A 16,987-nucleotide genomic window follows, 5' to 3' on the forward strand; every position below is an offset into this window, starting at 1 on the left:
GGAGTTTGCACTTTCTCCCGTGTCTGCGTGGGTTTCCACCCAGTGCTCAGGTTTCCTCCAACAGTCCAAAGAAGGGAAGGTTAGGTGGATTGGCCTTGATCAATTGCCCGTTAGTGTCCAGGGATGTGTAGGTTAGGTGGGGCTATGGGGTTACAGGGACAGGGTTGGGGTATGGGCCTGGGCAGGGTGCCCTTTCAGAGAATCAGTGCAGACTCGATGGGCCGAATGGCCTCCTTCTGCACTATAGGAATTCTATGGTTCTAATTCTATCCTGTGAATCTTTATAAAGCTCGGGTGTAAAAGTCAACTATTTCCTAACACACCTAATAGGTAAAAGATAGCTATTTAGGATAAATATTAAGCCCCAGTTTTACCCATTTTAAATGAAGGATTTCAACATTCTCAGAACCGAAGGTCATCTCAAAACATCCAGCTTACAAAACAGAATCCTTTTTACTGTCCTAATGATTTTCCAGAGACCTACAATTAATATTTTTACTGCCCGAATCATGTTCCAGAGTCACACAAATATTTTTTACTGTCCCAATGATTTTCCAGACACCCAGGTATGAATCTCACCAAGGCAGAAGGTAACATTTGAATTCATTGAAAGTTTACTGATGACCATGAAACCATTGTTGGTTGTTGCAAAGACCTATCTGGTTCACTCGTCCTTCAGTGAAGGAAATCTTCTATCCTTACCTGGTCTGGCCTACATGTGACTCCAGATCCACAGTCAGCTAGTTGACCCTTAAAATGCTCTCTGAGATGCACTCAGTTCAAGGGCAATTAGGGCTGGGCAGTGAATGCTGGCCCAGCCAGCGACACCCACATCCCGGGAATGAATAGAAAAGAAAATCTGCCATCCTTACCTGGTCTGGCCGACACGGTTCCAAACCACAGCAATGTGGTTGATTCTTTAAATGCCCTCCGAGATGGCCGAGCCAGCCACTCGGTTTGAGGGAAATTAGGGATGGGCAATAAATGTTGGCCCAGCCAGTGACTCCCACAAATGATTCAAATAAAATCCTGGAGACTCCAGTCAGTCAATCTGGGAGAGTTAGCATCCGGTCCAGGCTCACAGTGCACAATAATAACAATAATCCCTTATTGTCACAAAAAGGCTTCAATGAAGTTACTGTGAAAAGCCCCTAGTTGCCACATTCCGGCGCCTGTTCGAGGACCCCGCCCGTCATTCACTCCAATTGCTTGGAGGACCAGCAGCTCCAGGTCAGTCCTCCAGTCCCACCCCTCCTCTTCCTATTGGTCATGAGCTGCCATCAATCACCTGGGCATTGTGACGATTACAGATGGTGAGAGCAGCCACAGGCTCAGGCTGACTCGCTGATTGTCCAATAATAACAGTGAGAGTCTCAGTGGGACAATCAGACAATAATAGTGGAGATGGGGCCCAGAGGATAAATAGCAAAGGATTCACTCACTTTGAGTGTAACAAACACAGTGTCTGTTCCCTTAATAAGAGTCAGGCTGCAGTGTGTGTGAGTGAACACATCATTGGATCAAATGTAGAATCATGGAATCCCCTCAGTGCAGAAGGAGGCCATTCAGCCCATCGAGTCTGCAACAACCTTCTGAAAGAGCATCCTACCTTGGCGAATTCCCCACCCTATCCCCACAACCCCTCCAGTGACAATTTAATACAGCCAATCCATCTAACCTGCACATCTGTGGACTGCAGGAGGAAACAAGTGCACCAGGAGGAAATCAATGCATACACAGGAAAAATGTACAAACTCCAAAAGTGACCCTAGGTCGGAATTAGTCACAGAATCTACAGTGCAGAAGGGGACCATTCAGCCCATCGAGTCGGCACCGGTATTACCTGATCTGGCCAACTCAAATCGTTAATTCTGAATTGCACTCTGAAATTGCCAAGCAAGCCACTCAGTTTAAGGACAATTAGGAATGGGCAACCAAGCTGGGTTGCCAGTGACACTCACATCCCATAAAGAAGAGAGAAAATCAAAGGGCTGTTTCCAGTGCCGGTTTCAAAGGAATCAGTACTGGGCCCTTCACTCCTGGTTACATCATTGATTTGAAAGTAAATGTAGAAGCATGAATAACAAGTTTACCTGTGACACAAAAATGATTAAACACTTGATAGTGAGGAAGAAAGCTGGAGGGGAAACAAGGCAAAGGATTACATGATAAATGGCAGGACAGGACTAGTTAGGCTAGAGCTAGATTCCTGTGCACAGGAAGATTGCACCAGAGAGAACACAGAGGGGATTTAACAACATCAGCCAGAAATTGACAATGTTTGCTCGGAGGAAAGTTTGGATAAACTGAGGCTGTTTTTTTGGAACAGAAAAGACTGAGGGGAGACAAAAATGAAGTTATGAAAAGCAGCCTGGCTAGCTCAGTCGGTCGAGCATGGGACTCTTAATCCCAGGGCCGTGGGTTCAAGATCCACGTTGGGCGCTTCAGCTTCTTTAATGTGAGAACATTGAGCTGAACTGTTTTATGGGTGGCACAGTAGCACAGTGGTTAGCACTGCTGCATCACAGCGCCAGGGTCCCGGGTTCAATTCCTACTTGGGACACTGTCTGCGCAGAGTCTTCACGTTCTCTCAGTGTCTGTATGGGTTTCCTCCCACAAGTCCCGAAAGACGTGCTTGTTAGGGAAATTGGACATTCTGAATTCTCCTTCTGTGTACCTAAATAAGTGTTACTACCAGGGGATTTTCACAGTGACTTAATTGCAATGTTAAAGTAAGGTAAGCCTTCTTGTGACAATAATGAAGATTATTCTAAATGTATAAAATTCTGGGGGATCATGGTGGCACAGTGGCTGTGTGCCTGCGTGCTGGGGACCCAGGTTCGATCCTGGCCCCGGGTCACAGTCTGTAAGGAGTTTGCACATTCTCCCATTGTCTGTGTGGGTTTCACCCCCACACCCAAATACATGCAGGGTAAGTGGCTTGGCCAAATTAAATTGCCCCTTGATTGGAAAAAAACATAAATTTATATATTTTTTAAATTGTGAGGGATCTAAATAGATTGAATAGGAAGGTCCTATTCCCTTTGGTTGAGTGATACATATAAAAGGGGGCCGAGATTAAGGGAAGGACAAGGAGGTTTAGAGGGTGGTGAGGATCTGTGATATGCTGCCTGAAATTATGGCAGAAAGCCTCGTAATAGTTTAAAAGTAATTTGATAAGACATTTGAATTGATGTAACTTAAAAAGCTACAGGCCATAATCTAAATTTATATTAAAAAAAATAAAATTCCAGAGTACCCAATTTTTTTTCCAATTAAGTGTCAATTTAGTATGGCCAATCCACCCAGCCTGCACATCTTTGGGTGGTGGGGGCAAAGCCCACGCAAACATGGGTAGAATGTGCAAACTCCATACGAACAGTGACCCAGAGCCAGGATCAAACCTGCGACTTCAGCACCGTGAGGCAGCAGGGCTAACCCACTGCACCACCGTGCTGCCCTCACAATCTGGAAATTGAGATTAGCCTGAATACCTACTTTGTAGCCACAATGAGCTGAATGAAATGCAACAGGAACAATAAATTTTGATAAAATCCGGGATAGTAACTCTCACTACTAACAAGGTCAGCAGTTTGCCCAGTTTAGCTGCTAAGTATGCTAATGCGGCAATTTTAAAATGTACCTGCACACATAAGAGCACAACAGCAGATTATTTAACTTCCCCAATGTGATCGGTGTCATTAGTCTCAAATTTAACCCGGAATGGTCATTAAAAGTTTCCCAGTCACTCTGATATCTGAAATCTTTGTGCTCAGACAGAACAGACAAACCATTTTACCTCCCAATGATATTCAGGTCCTGATGAATCGAGTAACTCAGTCAGAGGATGATGTGATGTTTGGTTTGAAGTTCCCGTTAGTAAATCCTCCTCTTTCTAAAGGAGTTTCGAAAAGAATTTCACTCTCAGTCCTGGAGAGAAATTCACAAGATTCTCTCTTCCTGCTTCCGGTTCCTGGATGCCCGCGCATGCGCCCTGCTGCACATTTCCGCTGAGAAAGATGGCGGCCGCGCAGGCGCCCTGCTGCATATCGCCCCCTAAACAGATGACAGCCGTTAACAGGGGCCGATCAGAGAGAAAAACACCGATGCGGCTGGCACATGCGGTACAAACAACGAACGTAATCAAAAGTGCCGGAACCAATTTATCACCCTGAGGAACAAAATGGAATAATAGCGGATAACGCTACCCAGAATGCCGGGCGCGACCGAATACACCCTATCACCATCTCAGGAGTCAGAACGCGCAGGCGCCAGTTGCCCCGCCCCCGGAAGTCCCCTCTCTGTGCGGAGCATGCGCGGTGCTGCTCCGGCCTGAGCGCAGCCGCAGTGAGAGTGAGTGCGGCTCCCAGAGGCTGAATGAGAGCCGCCGCGAGCGGGGACAATGGTGAGAACCCAAACCCCCCAATAAGACCCATTGGTTTTATTGTCAGTCTGCAGACAGGAGCTGGAGAACTGAACCCAGTCAGAGAGAGGGAGGGAGAAAACTGGGAGTGGAGGAAAGAGATGGTGAGATGGGTTTGGATTTCAGCCCAGGGAGGAGGGAGAGTGTGTGGGACGGGGATTTACAGCTTTGGGGGAACAAGAGAGGGAAAAATGTTCCAGAGAAACTAGAATTGTCTCTTCAGAATTTCTATCCTGGACTGACAGTGATGACTTTTGTAAACTCCTTTTACAGGATTTTGGAAGTGGAGGATTGGCCGACAGAACCAAATATCACATCGATATCTGACAGCCACTCGATTAATCAGGAGCTGAATATCATCAGTCTTTGAAACTGGAAGGAGAAATATTTGTCTCTTCCGTTTAAGGAAAAAAATGTCAAAGATCAGTGTGACTGGAAATGCACCGAGACACACACACACCCGAATGAGAGTGTTTCATTGCACTGACTGTGGAAAGAACTTGAACTAGTTACACAGCCTAAAAGAAAATCACACCAGTCACATGAGGGAGAAACTATACTCCTGCTGCGTGTGTCGACAAGGCTTTAAGCGGGAGTGACATAAGAACACCCTCACCATGGAGAAACCATGGGAATGTGCGGACTGTGGGAAAGGATTCAGTTACCCATCACAACTGGAAGTTCATCGTCGCAGTCACACTGGGGAGAAACCGTTCATCTGCTCCATTTGTGGGAAGGGATTCACCCATTCATACAACCTTCTGACACACCAGCGAGTTCACACTGAGGCGAGACCATTCTCCTGCCCTGTGTGTGGGAAGGGATTCACTCGGTCATCCCACATTGTGACTCATCAGCTTGTTCACACTGATAAGAGACCATTTAAATGTCCTGACTGTGAGAAGAGTTTTAAATGTAAAAAGGATCTGCTGACACATCAACGTATTCACACTGGAGAGAGACCGTTCTCCTGCTCCGTGTGTGGGAAAGGATTCATTCAGTCATCCCACCTGCAGACACATCAACTTGTTCATTCTGATAGCAAATCTTTTAACTGTCCTGACTGTGAGAAGAGCTTTAAAAACAAAAAGGATTTACTAACACACCAATATGCTCACACTGGGGAGAGGCCATTCACCTGCTCGGTGTGTGGGAAAGGATTCAGCCGTCCATCTGCCCTACTGAACCACCAGAGAATTCACACTGGGGAGAGGCCATTCAGCTGCTCTGACTGTGGGAAAGGATTCATTAATTCATCAAACCTTCTGATACACCAGCAGCTTCATACAGGGGATAGACCGTTCACCTGCTCTGAATGTGGGAAGGGATTCACACGTTCATACAATCTTCTGACACATCAGCAGGTTCACAGTGAGGGGAGGCCGTTCACTTGCTCAGTGTGTGGGAAGGGATTCACTCGTTCATCCAACCTATTGAATCACCAGCGAGTTCACACTGGGGAGAGGCCGTTCACCTGCTCTGTGTGTGGGAAGGGATTCAGTCAGTCATCCAACCTGTTCACACACCAGAGAGTTCACAGTGGGGAGAGGCCGTTCACTTGCTCCAAATGTGGGAAGGAATTTTCTCATTTATTTATTTTTTAAAAAATTTAGAGTAGCCAATTCATTTTTTCCAATTAAGGGGCAATTTAGCGTGGCCAATCCACCTACCCTGCACGTCTTTGGGTTGTGGGGGCGAAACCCACGCAAACACAGGGAGAATGTGCAAACTCCACACGGACAGTGACCCAGGGCTGGGATCGAACCTGGGACCTCAGCGCCGTGAGGCAGCAGTGCTAACCCACTGCGCCACCGTGCTGCCCCAGGAATTTTCTCATTTATCGTATCTTCTGAAACACCATCGCATTCACACTGGGCAGAGGCCATTCACCTGTAATGTCTGTGGAAAGGGATTTACTCAGTCATCCCACCTGCTAACACACCAGCGAGTTCACAAGAAACCACATGGTTTAGATTATACCCTTATTGATGCTGTTAATCATGTCCAGCACTGAATAATGTTCAGTCTGACAGTCTTAATCTGCTGATGAGGTTTATTATTCTGAATAAATGTGTTTGAAACGTTGTTGCAGATTTTTTTTTAAATAACAATTTTATTGAGGTAGTTTTTGGCTTTATAAACAGTTACAGACATCGTCAGAAAGAAAGCAAAAAAGGCAAAAATGTGCAAACATCCACGTACTTTCAATACTTCCATCGTAACATATTGCACAAGCCATCTCCTCTCCCACCGGTACTACCCGCCATATTTTCCCTCCTCCTCTACTCTACCCTCCCCCCACCCCCTGCTGACGCTCACTCTCCTGCAAAGAAGTCAATAAATGGTTGCCACCTCCGGGCGAATCCCTGCACAGATCCCCTCAAGGCAAACTTAATTTTTTCCATACCCAGGAAACTCGACATGTCCGCAAGCCACCACTCAGTCTTCGGGGGCTTTGAATCCCTCCATGCCAATAGTATTCGTCGCCGGGCTATCAGGGAAGCAAAGGCCAAAACATCGGCCTCTTTCTCCCCCTGGACCCCCGGGTCTTCCGAAACCCCAAAAATTGCCACCCCTGGACTCATCACCACCCTTGTTTTTAGCACCCGGGACATGACCCCCGCCAATCCCTCCCAGTATCCCCTCAGCTTAGGGCATGCCCAAAACATGTGAATGTGGTTCGCTGGTCCTCCCGCGCACCTAGCGCATTTGTCCTCTATCCTGAAGAATTTGCTCATCCGAGCCACCGTCATATGGGCCCGGTGAACGACCTTAAATTGAATAAGTCCGAGCCTAGCACATGTCGCGGTCGAATTTACCCTACTCAGGGCCTCTGCCCACAGCCCATCCTCCATTTCCCCACCTAGCTCCTCCTCCCATTTAAGTTTCAGTTCCTCTGTCTGGGACCCTTCCTCCCTCATGAGCACCTTATAAATACCCGAGACTCTACCTGCCCCTTCTTCCCTCCTAGAGACTATTCTGTCGAGGATCCCCATTGGCGGGAGGCGTGGGAAAGATGGGACCTGTCTACGAACAAAGTACCACAACTGTAGGTATCTAAAATCATTTCCCCTTACCAACCCAAATTTCTCCTCCAAGCTCCTCAAACTCGCAAAGCTCCCTTCCAGAAACATATCACCCACCCTTCCCACCCCCGCCTGCCGCCATACTCGGAACCCCCCATCCATACTCCCGGAGGCAAACCGATGGTTGTCGCAGATTGGCGCCCAGACAGACGCCCCTATCTCCCCCACATGCCTCCTCCACTGGCCCCACATCCGCAGGGTCGCCACCACTACTGGGCTGGTGGTGTACTTGGCTGGCGGCAGCGGTAGAGGAGCCGTGACCAGGGCTGCCAAGCTGGAGCCCCTGCACGAAGCCGCCTCCACCCGCTCCCAAATAGACCCCGTACCCACCATCCACTTCCTTATCATAGCGATGTTGGCCGCCCAGTAATAATTAATCAGACTCGGCAAAGCCAGCCCTCCCTCGCTGCGGTTCCTCTCCAACATTGCCTTCTTCACCCGTGAAGATTTTCCCACCCAGACAAAGCTCATGATCATCCCGTTAACTCTTTTGAAGAAGGACTGTGGGATAAAGATTGGGAGGCACTGAAAAATAAACAGAAATCGAGGGAGGATTGTCATCTTTACAGTCTGCACCCTCCCTGCCAGCGGGAGTGCATCCCATCTCCGAAACTCTCCCTTCATTTGCTCCACCACCCTGGCCAAATTTAACTTATGCAGCCTGCCCCAGTCTCGTGCCACCTGGATTCCCAAATACCGGAAATTTTCCTCAACCAGCCTAAACGGTAGCCCTCTCAATCTGTTCTCCTGGCCCCTTGCCTGGACCACAAACATTTCACTCTTTACCGTATTTAATTTGTATCCTGAGAACTGGCCGAACTTCCTCAGCATTCCCAATATACTTCCCATCCCGACCACTGGGTCCGACACGTACAGGAGCAGGTCGTCTGCATAAAGAGAGACCCTATGTTCAACCCCGCCCCTCACCATCCCCTTCCATCCCTCTGCGGCTCTCAGCGCAATCGCCAGCGGCTCTATGGCCAGTGCAAACAGCAGCGGGGAGAGCGGGCAGCCCTGTCTGGTCCCTCGGTACAACCTAAAGTACTCCGACACTTCTCTGTTGGTCCTGACGCTGGCCCCCGGGGCCTGATATAATAATTTGATCCAATCCACCAATCCCTCCCCGAACCCAAACCGTCCGAGCACCTCCCAGAGATAGTCCCACTCCACCCGGTCAAAGGCCTTCTCGGCGTCCATTGCCTCCACCTCCCTACCCGCCGGGGGCATCATTATCACATTAAGTAATCTTCTCAGGTTGGCCGCCAGCTGCCTACCTTTCACAAACCCAGTTTGATCCTCCCCAATCACCTCCGGTACGCAGTCCTCCATTCTAACTGCCAGTACCTTTGCCAGGAGCTTGGCGTCTACATTAATCAGGGAGATTGGCCTGTAGGATCCTCACGCCTCCGGATCTTTACCCCGCTTCAATATCAGTGATATAGTGGCTTGTGACATTGTCGGCGGCAGGGTCCCTCTGTCCCTTGCCTTATTGAAAACCCTCGCCAAGACCGGGCCCACCAGCTCAGAGAACTTCCTATAGAACTCTACTGGGTATCCATCTGGCCCCGGGGACTTCCCCGACTGCATGGCCTTTAGGCCCCCCAATACCTCCTCTACTCTAATCGGGGCCCCCAGCTCTTCCACTCGCCCCCCACCTACTGTTGGGAAGGTTAACCCATCCAGAAACCTTTTCATCCCCTCCGGTTCTTCCGGCGGCTCCGAAGTATACAGTTTACGATAGAAGTCCTGGAATACCTTATTCAATTCTGCCGGGTCCTCCACTTTGCGCCCCCCCCCTCCCCCGTCCCTCACTCTACCTATTTCCCTGGCCGCCTCCCTCCTCCTGAGTTGCTGCGCTAACAGTCTGCTAGCCTTTTCCCCATGCTCGTACACCACTCCCCTCGCCTTCCTAAGCTGTTCCACGGCCCTACTCGTGGATAGTGCCCCCAGTTCCGCCTGTACTCTCTACCTCTCCCTGAGTAAAACCTCCCCCGGGGACTCCGCATGCTCTTCATCTATCCGACCCATTTCCCTGACCAATCTATCCATCTCTGCCCTGTCTGCCTTGGCTCTGTGGGCCCCAATTGAAATCAGCTCCCCCTGCACTACTGCCTTTACCGCCTCCCACAGGGTCGCCACTGAGACCTCCCCCGTGTCATTCACCTGCAGGTAATTTTGCATACATTTCCGAAGCCTCTCGCAGATCCCCTCCTCCGACAGCAGTCCCACGTCTAGCCTCCATTGCGGGCGTTGGTAGCTCGCTTCCCCGATCTGCAGGTCCACCCAATGCGGGGCATGGTCTGAGATAGTAATTGCCGAATATTCCGTGTTCTTTACCTCCCCCATACAGTCCCTGCTTAGTACAAAGAAATCTATCCTAGAATATACTTTATGGACGTGCGAGTAAAACGAGTAGCCCCTTCCTGTTGGCTGTCTATCTCTCCAGGGGTCCACTGCCCCCATTTGCTCCATAAACCCTTTCAGCTCCCTTGCCATTGCTGAGAGTCTACCCGTTCTGGGACACGACCGATCCAAAGTCGGGTCCAGGACCATGTTAAAGTCCCCTCCCATTATTAGCCTGCGAGAATCCAAGTCCGGGATCTTCCCCAGCACTCTTTTAATGAAGTCCACGTCATCCCAGTTCGGGGCATATATATTCACCAGCACCACTCTTCTCCCCCCCCTGTCTGCGGATATGCCCTCTGCCTCAAATTGCACCCGCTTGTTGATCATGATTTCCACCCCTCTGGACTTGAATCCAAGTCCGAGTGGAAGACCTGGCTAATCCAGCCCTTCCTTAGCCTGGTCTGGTCAGACACTTTCAGATGTGTCTCCTGCAACATAATTACGTCCGCCCTCAGGGCCCGCAAGTGCGCGAACACCCGCGCCCTCTTAACCGGCCCATTCAGTCCCTTGACGTTCCAGGTGATCAGCCTGGTCGGGGAGCACAACCCACACCCCCCCCCCCCCCCCCCCCCACCCCACCGGTCAGCCATAGCCTTTCTCGGGCCGGCCCCCGGCCCGTGCGTCGCGCCATTCCTGGCCCACCCTTTGGCTGCCTCCACCCTCAACCTCCTTTCCAGTGCCTATTTGAAGTCCCTTCCCCGTCAGCAGAACAACCCCCCCCCCCCCCCCCCCCCCCCCCAATACCCAACCACATCCCCCGATACCCCCGTTGTTGCAGATTGTTGTCTTTCCCAACTGAACATCACCTGTCTGGAACTCAGAAAGGACAATCTGGGGGAGGATCACACAGCAGGAACAGAACTTCAGCCTGGACACAGTCCTTCAGGGTCACACTGAGAGGGACAAACAACACTTTGGTCTTTCTCATCTCTCTTCACTGACAGCAAAGTCCCCGTGTGGGTTAATCCTGAGGCATCTAAGAAATGTGGTCCAGCCGCTCTCTTCCATATCTCAGAGCTCCTAGACACGGAACAGAAACTCCTTTACAACAAGTCTGCGTTAAAATAGCAGCTGTTAACTGCTGGGACAATTAGACAACAGTTTCATTCCTGGATAAAGAAGGAGCTGCAGTATGTGTCCAAGAATTCCCAGTTTTATTAATGTGTGCTTCCCACATTCTGTCCTTTTAAATAAACCTAACCCCTACGGGCCTTTAACAATCAGAAAAATAACAGAGAAAAGGGTGAAGCTGTGTCTGCCCCTTTAACTGGGAGCTGAGCAGTGTCAGAGCCCAGACTGTCCCTTTAAGACTGAGTGATGTGTTCAGCTGAAGATTCCTATTGGCTGTTTTCTGGGTGGTTTCTTTATTCTGATCATTCTCAGTGATCCTCGGGTATGTGAAGCTGCTCTCTTGTCTCTCATTCACTGATCCCTTCTCTCTCAGATTCTCACTTCTCTCCGCTCTCACACTCACTCATTCCACAGAGCGCCTAAACTCACTTAATTTCTCTCTCTGAAGAAACACAGAACACACTGAGCCTCTCCTCCAACATCTCATTTATGGAGACCCAATCCTTTCTCTCTCACCGATTGGCCCTAACTAACTTTAAATCTCTTTTGAGGAAAATGTAATTTAGTATAATGTCCCCTTATTTCTCCCAATGATAATCCTCAGTCCATATTCCAACTCAGTGAATATGTTAAAAATCTAAATAACCTCATATTTTGAAGTATAAAATGGAAAGTGAGGTGAATGTAATGCTGAGACCGGCAGCAATCTGTGTGGGTGTTCTTGATGCTGTCAGAGTGAGTTCACCCTCACAGGCAGGAAGACTGTTCACGGTGATAACATGAAACTGACGCCTGCTGTTTCATTCTCAGGTAACACAACTTCCTGTTTCTCTGCTGCCGGTTCCAAACCGCACATCTCACTTCTGAGCAGAAAATAAATCCAGGGACCACAATCTGGTGGGACCATCTGTCAATGCGGCCTATATCTGTCCACAGAGTCAGGGCAGAGTCACACAGATCACATTGTGGTGACATTTACAAATGAGCCGGTTATTTCTGTTCAGAGTCTCCATTCCCGGACAGAACCGGCTGTGTCTGTGGACCAGTCACTGAGTTCCCTCTGCTCTCTGTAGCTGGGAACTGATAACCTGCTCCCTTATATTTTATATCATTCTTTCTGCTATTTCTCAGCTTTTATGTCTCACCACCTCACCTTTCTGTTTTTTAAAATCTCTCTTCTTTCCTCTGTATCTCTCTTAATCTCTGTCTGTTCCTATTCAACTGAGGTGTTCAAATCATTGTGCTTGTGATGGATTGAAGAAGGAAACAGAGCGAGAAAAACAGAATATGTTGGAAAAACATTTTTTTTTTGTATGTTGGAAAAACTCAGCAGTTCTGGCAGCATTGGTACAGGGAGAAACAGAGTTAACGTTTTGATTCCTTAGAAATCATAGAATTTACAGTGCAGAAGGAGGCCATTCAGCCCATCGAGTCTGCACTGGCTCTTGGAAAGTGCACCCTACCCAAGCCCACACCTCCACCCTGTCCCCATAACCCAGTAACCCCACCCAACACTAAGGGCAATTTTGGACACTAAGGGCAATTTAGCATGGCCAATCCACCTAACCTGGAGCTCCACCTGGAGCTGTGAAGCAATTATACTAACCACTATGCTACCGTGCTGCCTTGTGACTCTTCAGCGCAGGGTAAATCGGGATTGTCCCTCTGAGATCAGGGAAGGTGAAGGGGAGATTTAATAGAGCTGTTTAATATGAGGAAGGATTTGTGACGGTGTCGATGGGGAGAAACTGTTTCCCAAGAGCAGGAGGGTTTGTAACCAGAGGACACAGAGATTTAAGATATTTGACAACAGAACCCAAGGGGGTGAGGAAGAGAATGGTTTTTACACAGTGATGTGATGTGATCTGGAATTCACACTGACAGGCTGCTGGAAGCAGATTTCACAGTAACTTTCAAAGGGAATTGGATAAACACTTGCAGAGGGTAAATTGGCAGAGTTATGGTGAATGGGGTTAATTGGACAGTTCACTCATCTTTGTGACATTCTGAATTTTCCTCTCAATCTTTTCAATCACAATGTGTCTCAAAGAGATTAAAACTTTAATTTTGATGAGCTGTCAGATATGTTTCCTGTGTGACTGTGTAACTCGAGATCTATGAGAAGGAACTGAATATTTTCAGTTCCTCTAACAGATGTACCTCAGATATCAGAAATCTCTGGAGTTCCCCATGTCCTCATTGCTGTCCCCTTGGGTATAACAGCTCTCAGTCAGGTGGAGTCAGTCACACGTGTCTCTGTCATGTTTCCATTCCTATTTTACCACACACCTCCCTGTGAAACTCACCACAACATGGAAACCTCAAAATATCATTGCTTGCTACACCCTGTCCCCCTATTACAATTGGAGGTTTATTGGGCCTTTTGTCTCCATTAACATCAGCTTACCTGCCATTGAAATGACCTCAGAGACACTGGAACAACACTCTGATTGTTATACCAGACTCCAATCAGCCCAGGACCTGCAGTGGCAACATACACCAGAATTGGAATAAAAGGCAGGTTATTGTCGAATAAAGGGGGCGGCATGGTGGTTGAGTGCTTCGCACTGCTGCCTCACGGTGCCAAGGATCTGGGTTCGATCCCGTCCCCCGGGTCACTGTCCGTGTGGAGTTGGCACATTCTCCCTGTGTCTGCGTGGGTCTCACTCCCACAACCCAGTAGTGGTAGGTGGATTGACCACGCTAAATTGCCCCTTAATTGGAAAAAAATGAATTGGGTACTCTAAAAAACATTTTTTAAGTTTATGGTCTAACAGTGACAGAATAACACACACCAGAAGTGGATTATATTATGTTGTCAACAAACCATGACTAACTCACTATTATATGAAAACCGAACTTTAGTTATGGTTCTCTAGATACTGAGTGTATTATCATTACATTGGATCCAATGATATGTTCACTCATACACTGCAGCCTGACTTATTATTGTAACAGACACTGTGTTGGTTACTCTCAAAGTGAGTGAATCCTTTGCTGGTTATCCTCTGGGCCCCATCTCCACTATTATTGTCTGAGACCCTGTGGTTTTATAGGGTTTAACGATTGTCATGATAAGGGCAGATAATTAGAACAATTTTATTTTTTGTCTTTTTGAGTTTTGTGAGTGATGACCTGCTGTGTTTATCTACACGCAGCAGGAGTATATTCTGCATCCGCCACTTAGTCTGGCTTGATACACGGTGTGAAAACTAAGTAAAGGAACAAAAATTAACAGATGGACAAAACAAAGGGGGCTGCTCCCAAACAACGAATGGAGCACAGCCCGAAAGGAACTGGAAAGGAAACGGAAACTTAACAAAACCCATCAAATCAAAGTGTGAAAATCAGGGTCTATAAGGCAGCCCAACCCCTGCGGCTCCCACCGAGCACGGAAGGCCTTGAGTGAGCCCGTGGACACCGCACGCTCCAGGGACACCGGCGGCTCCCACCGAGCATGGAAGGCCTTGAGTGAGCCCGTGGACACCACACGCTCCAGGGATACCCGGCCGTGAACAAGGCTGCGAAGAGGGGCAGACAGTCAGGTCGGATGACCCCCTTGGTCGCCCGCTGCTTGGACCTATTAATGGCAAGTTTGGCCAAGGAGCAGGTTCACAAGGAGGTCCTCCGCCTTTCCCGTCCCCCCTCCGCACCGGATGTCCGTAGATCAGGAGCGTGGGGCTGAAGTGCAAACAAAATTCCAACAAGAACATTGTCAGGAAAGCAAAAAGGAAGTGCAGCCTGGGACAGGCAACATACACGTGCTCCACGGTCTCCACCAGGCTGCAAAAGTGGCAGGTCTCTGGGGAGGCCGTGTGGTGGCTTAACTTTACTTAGTTTTCACACCGGGTATCGCGCCAGACTAAGTCCGGATGCAGGATATACTCCGGTTGAACGGCACTGCCCAGTGCAACAGCCTCCAACCTAAGTCCCCAAGTTTTATGGGGAGGACGCGTCTGTAGAGAGACCACCACTGCCGGATGGCAACAAGGCATGCCAAGGCGTGTCCGGACGGCGGGCAAGGGCAAGGAGGTGGAAAGTGTGCAAATGCAGGCCGGGCAGGAAACCCCTCCGCGCAGTGCCAAAAGGAGGGTATTTGCGCAAGACAGCTGGGGTTGTGGGGCACCAGTGCCCGGGGCGTGGGTTTCGTGGCCTGGGACAAGTGTGGAATTCCGTGCAAGCTGGCATGCGCCCAGACGGGATGCCACCGCACAACAGCGCCGACTCGAGTCCACGTGTGCCCACAGGGCCGAGCACGACTGATTTTAGGCCTTGGATGGCTTTGGCCGCACGCTGGACGGACACTGCTCCGCGCTCGGCAAGCTCGTAGGGCGTTTTCCAGCCCACTCCTCCACCACCCAGCACGTCCCTGTTCCTGATCATCCACAGCCGTCCGCTCTGCCAGCCACTGGAATGGATATTGGTGGAGGTGCGGATTCCTGAGCAGCAGCTCCCTTACGAGAGCCACCACTCCTAACGGGGGAGAGCTGCGGCGCACGGCGACCATATTCCAGACTTTGAGAAGATCCTGGTACAAGACGGGCAGTGCCAACAAAGAAATCCGAAGACCTTGCTGGTTAACGAACAGGAGCTGCACAACGCAGTTCAGGCCATACACCTGGCAGACAAAATAAATCGCCAAGGCATACCATCGTGGAGAAGGCTCAACGTCCAGGTAACACTGCAGACTCTGAAGGTGGAAAGTCGCTACCTGGGTGCAAAGGCACACCAGCACCTGACCGCCCTCCGAAATCGGGAGATTCAACACCTCTGCAGCGACTCAGTGCACTCCATTGTCCCAGAAGAACCGAATCAGAGTTCTCTGGATGCGTGTGACAAAGTCAGGGGGAGGAGTCAAAGGGATCAGCCGGTACAACAACATGGAGGCAATCAGCTGGTTTATGACAAGAACTCGACCCCTGCAGGACAGCACTCGGAGCAGTCCTGTCCAGCATCCCATGCGAGCGGTGACCTTAGTCTCCAACTCCTGCCAGTTCACCGGCCAGGCTTCCTCTGCCCTTCAAAGATGGACTCCCAAGTAGAGGATGTTGATCCGGCGCCAGCTGAAGGGCCTGAGCTCCTCTGGGAGGGGGTCCATTTGCCATGAACCGACCAGGAGTCCGGAACATTTAGCACAGTTGATCTTGGCAGAAGACGTGTGGAGTACACAGGCCCTCTCGCATCCTCTGCAGGTCACCAGAGTCAGTGAACAGGAGGAGCACGTCATCAGCGTAAGCCAAAAGGGCCACCGTCATGGCCGGTTCGTGCAGAACCAGCCCCAACAACCTCCTCCGCAGGAGGCCCAGGAAAGGCTCCAAGCAGAGTGAATAAAGTTGGCCAGACAAGGGGCAGCCCTGACGCACTCCTCCCCCAAAGCGAAGGGGCGCCGTCAGGGACCCGTTAACCTTAATCAGACACTCCGAGGCAGCGTATAGTAATCAGATCCGGGCGACAAAGTGCGTCCCAAACCCGAAAGCTCGCAGAGTCCCGGGCAAATACTCGTGCCCCACCCTGTCGAACACCTTCTCCTAGTCAAGAGACAGGAAGGCGCTCGACATAGCAGTTCTCTTTGGGTCGGAGAGGGGAAGGTGTCTGACATCTATAAGGTAATGCAGGAGGTGGAGGAGTCGTCAGTGGAGGAGCTGAAGGCTAAATGGGAGGGGGAACTTGGGGAGTAGATAGAGGACGGGACGTGGGCGGATGCTTTGGAGAGAGTCAACTCTTCCTCTTCATGTGCGAGGCTTAGTCTCATCCAATTTAAGGTGCTGCACCGGGCCCACATGTCCAGGACTAGGATGAGTAGGTTCTTTGAGGGTGAGGACAGGTGCACCAGATGTTCAGGGAGTCCAGTGAACCACGCCCATATGTTCTGGCCATGCCCAGCACTGGAAGAATTCTGGAAGGGGGTGGCGGGGACGGTGTCGAGGGTGGTTGGATCCAGGGTCAAACCAGGGTGGGGACTTGCGATTTTCAGAGTTGTAGTAGAGCCAGGAGTGCAGGA

The 16,987-nt window shown here is 49.9% G+C and overlaps 1 non-coding gene across 1 annotated transcript; it reads left to right on the forward strand.

The window, feature by feature from the left end:
• The first annotated feature begins 2,369 nt into the window (after positions 1 to 2,369).
• On the forward strand, positions 2,370 to 2,442 carry trnak-cuu. The gene has a single exon. It is a non-coding gene; the product is annotated as a tRNA-Lys (tRNA).
• The last annotated feature ends 14,545 nt before the right edge of the window (positions 2,443 to 16,987 follow it).

The sequence above is a fragment of the Scyliorhinus canicula genome, unplaced genomic scaffold (assembly GCF_902713615.1).
Source record: "Scyliorhinus canicula unplaced genomic scaffold, sScyCan1.1, whole genome shotgun sequence".
Classification (NCBI taxonomy): domain Eukaryota; kingdom Metazoa; phylum Chordata; class Chondrichthyes; order Carcharhiniformes; family Scyliorhinidae; genus Scyliorhinus; species Scyliorhinus canicula.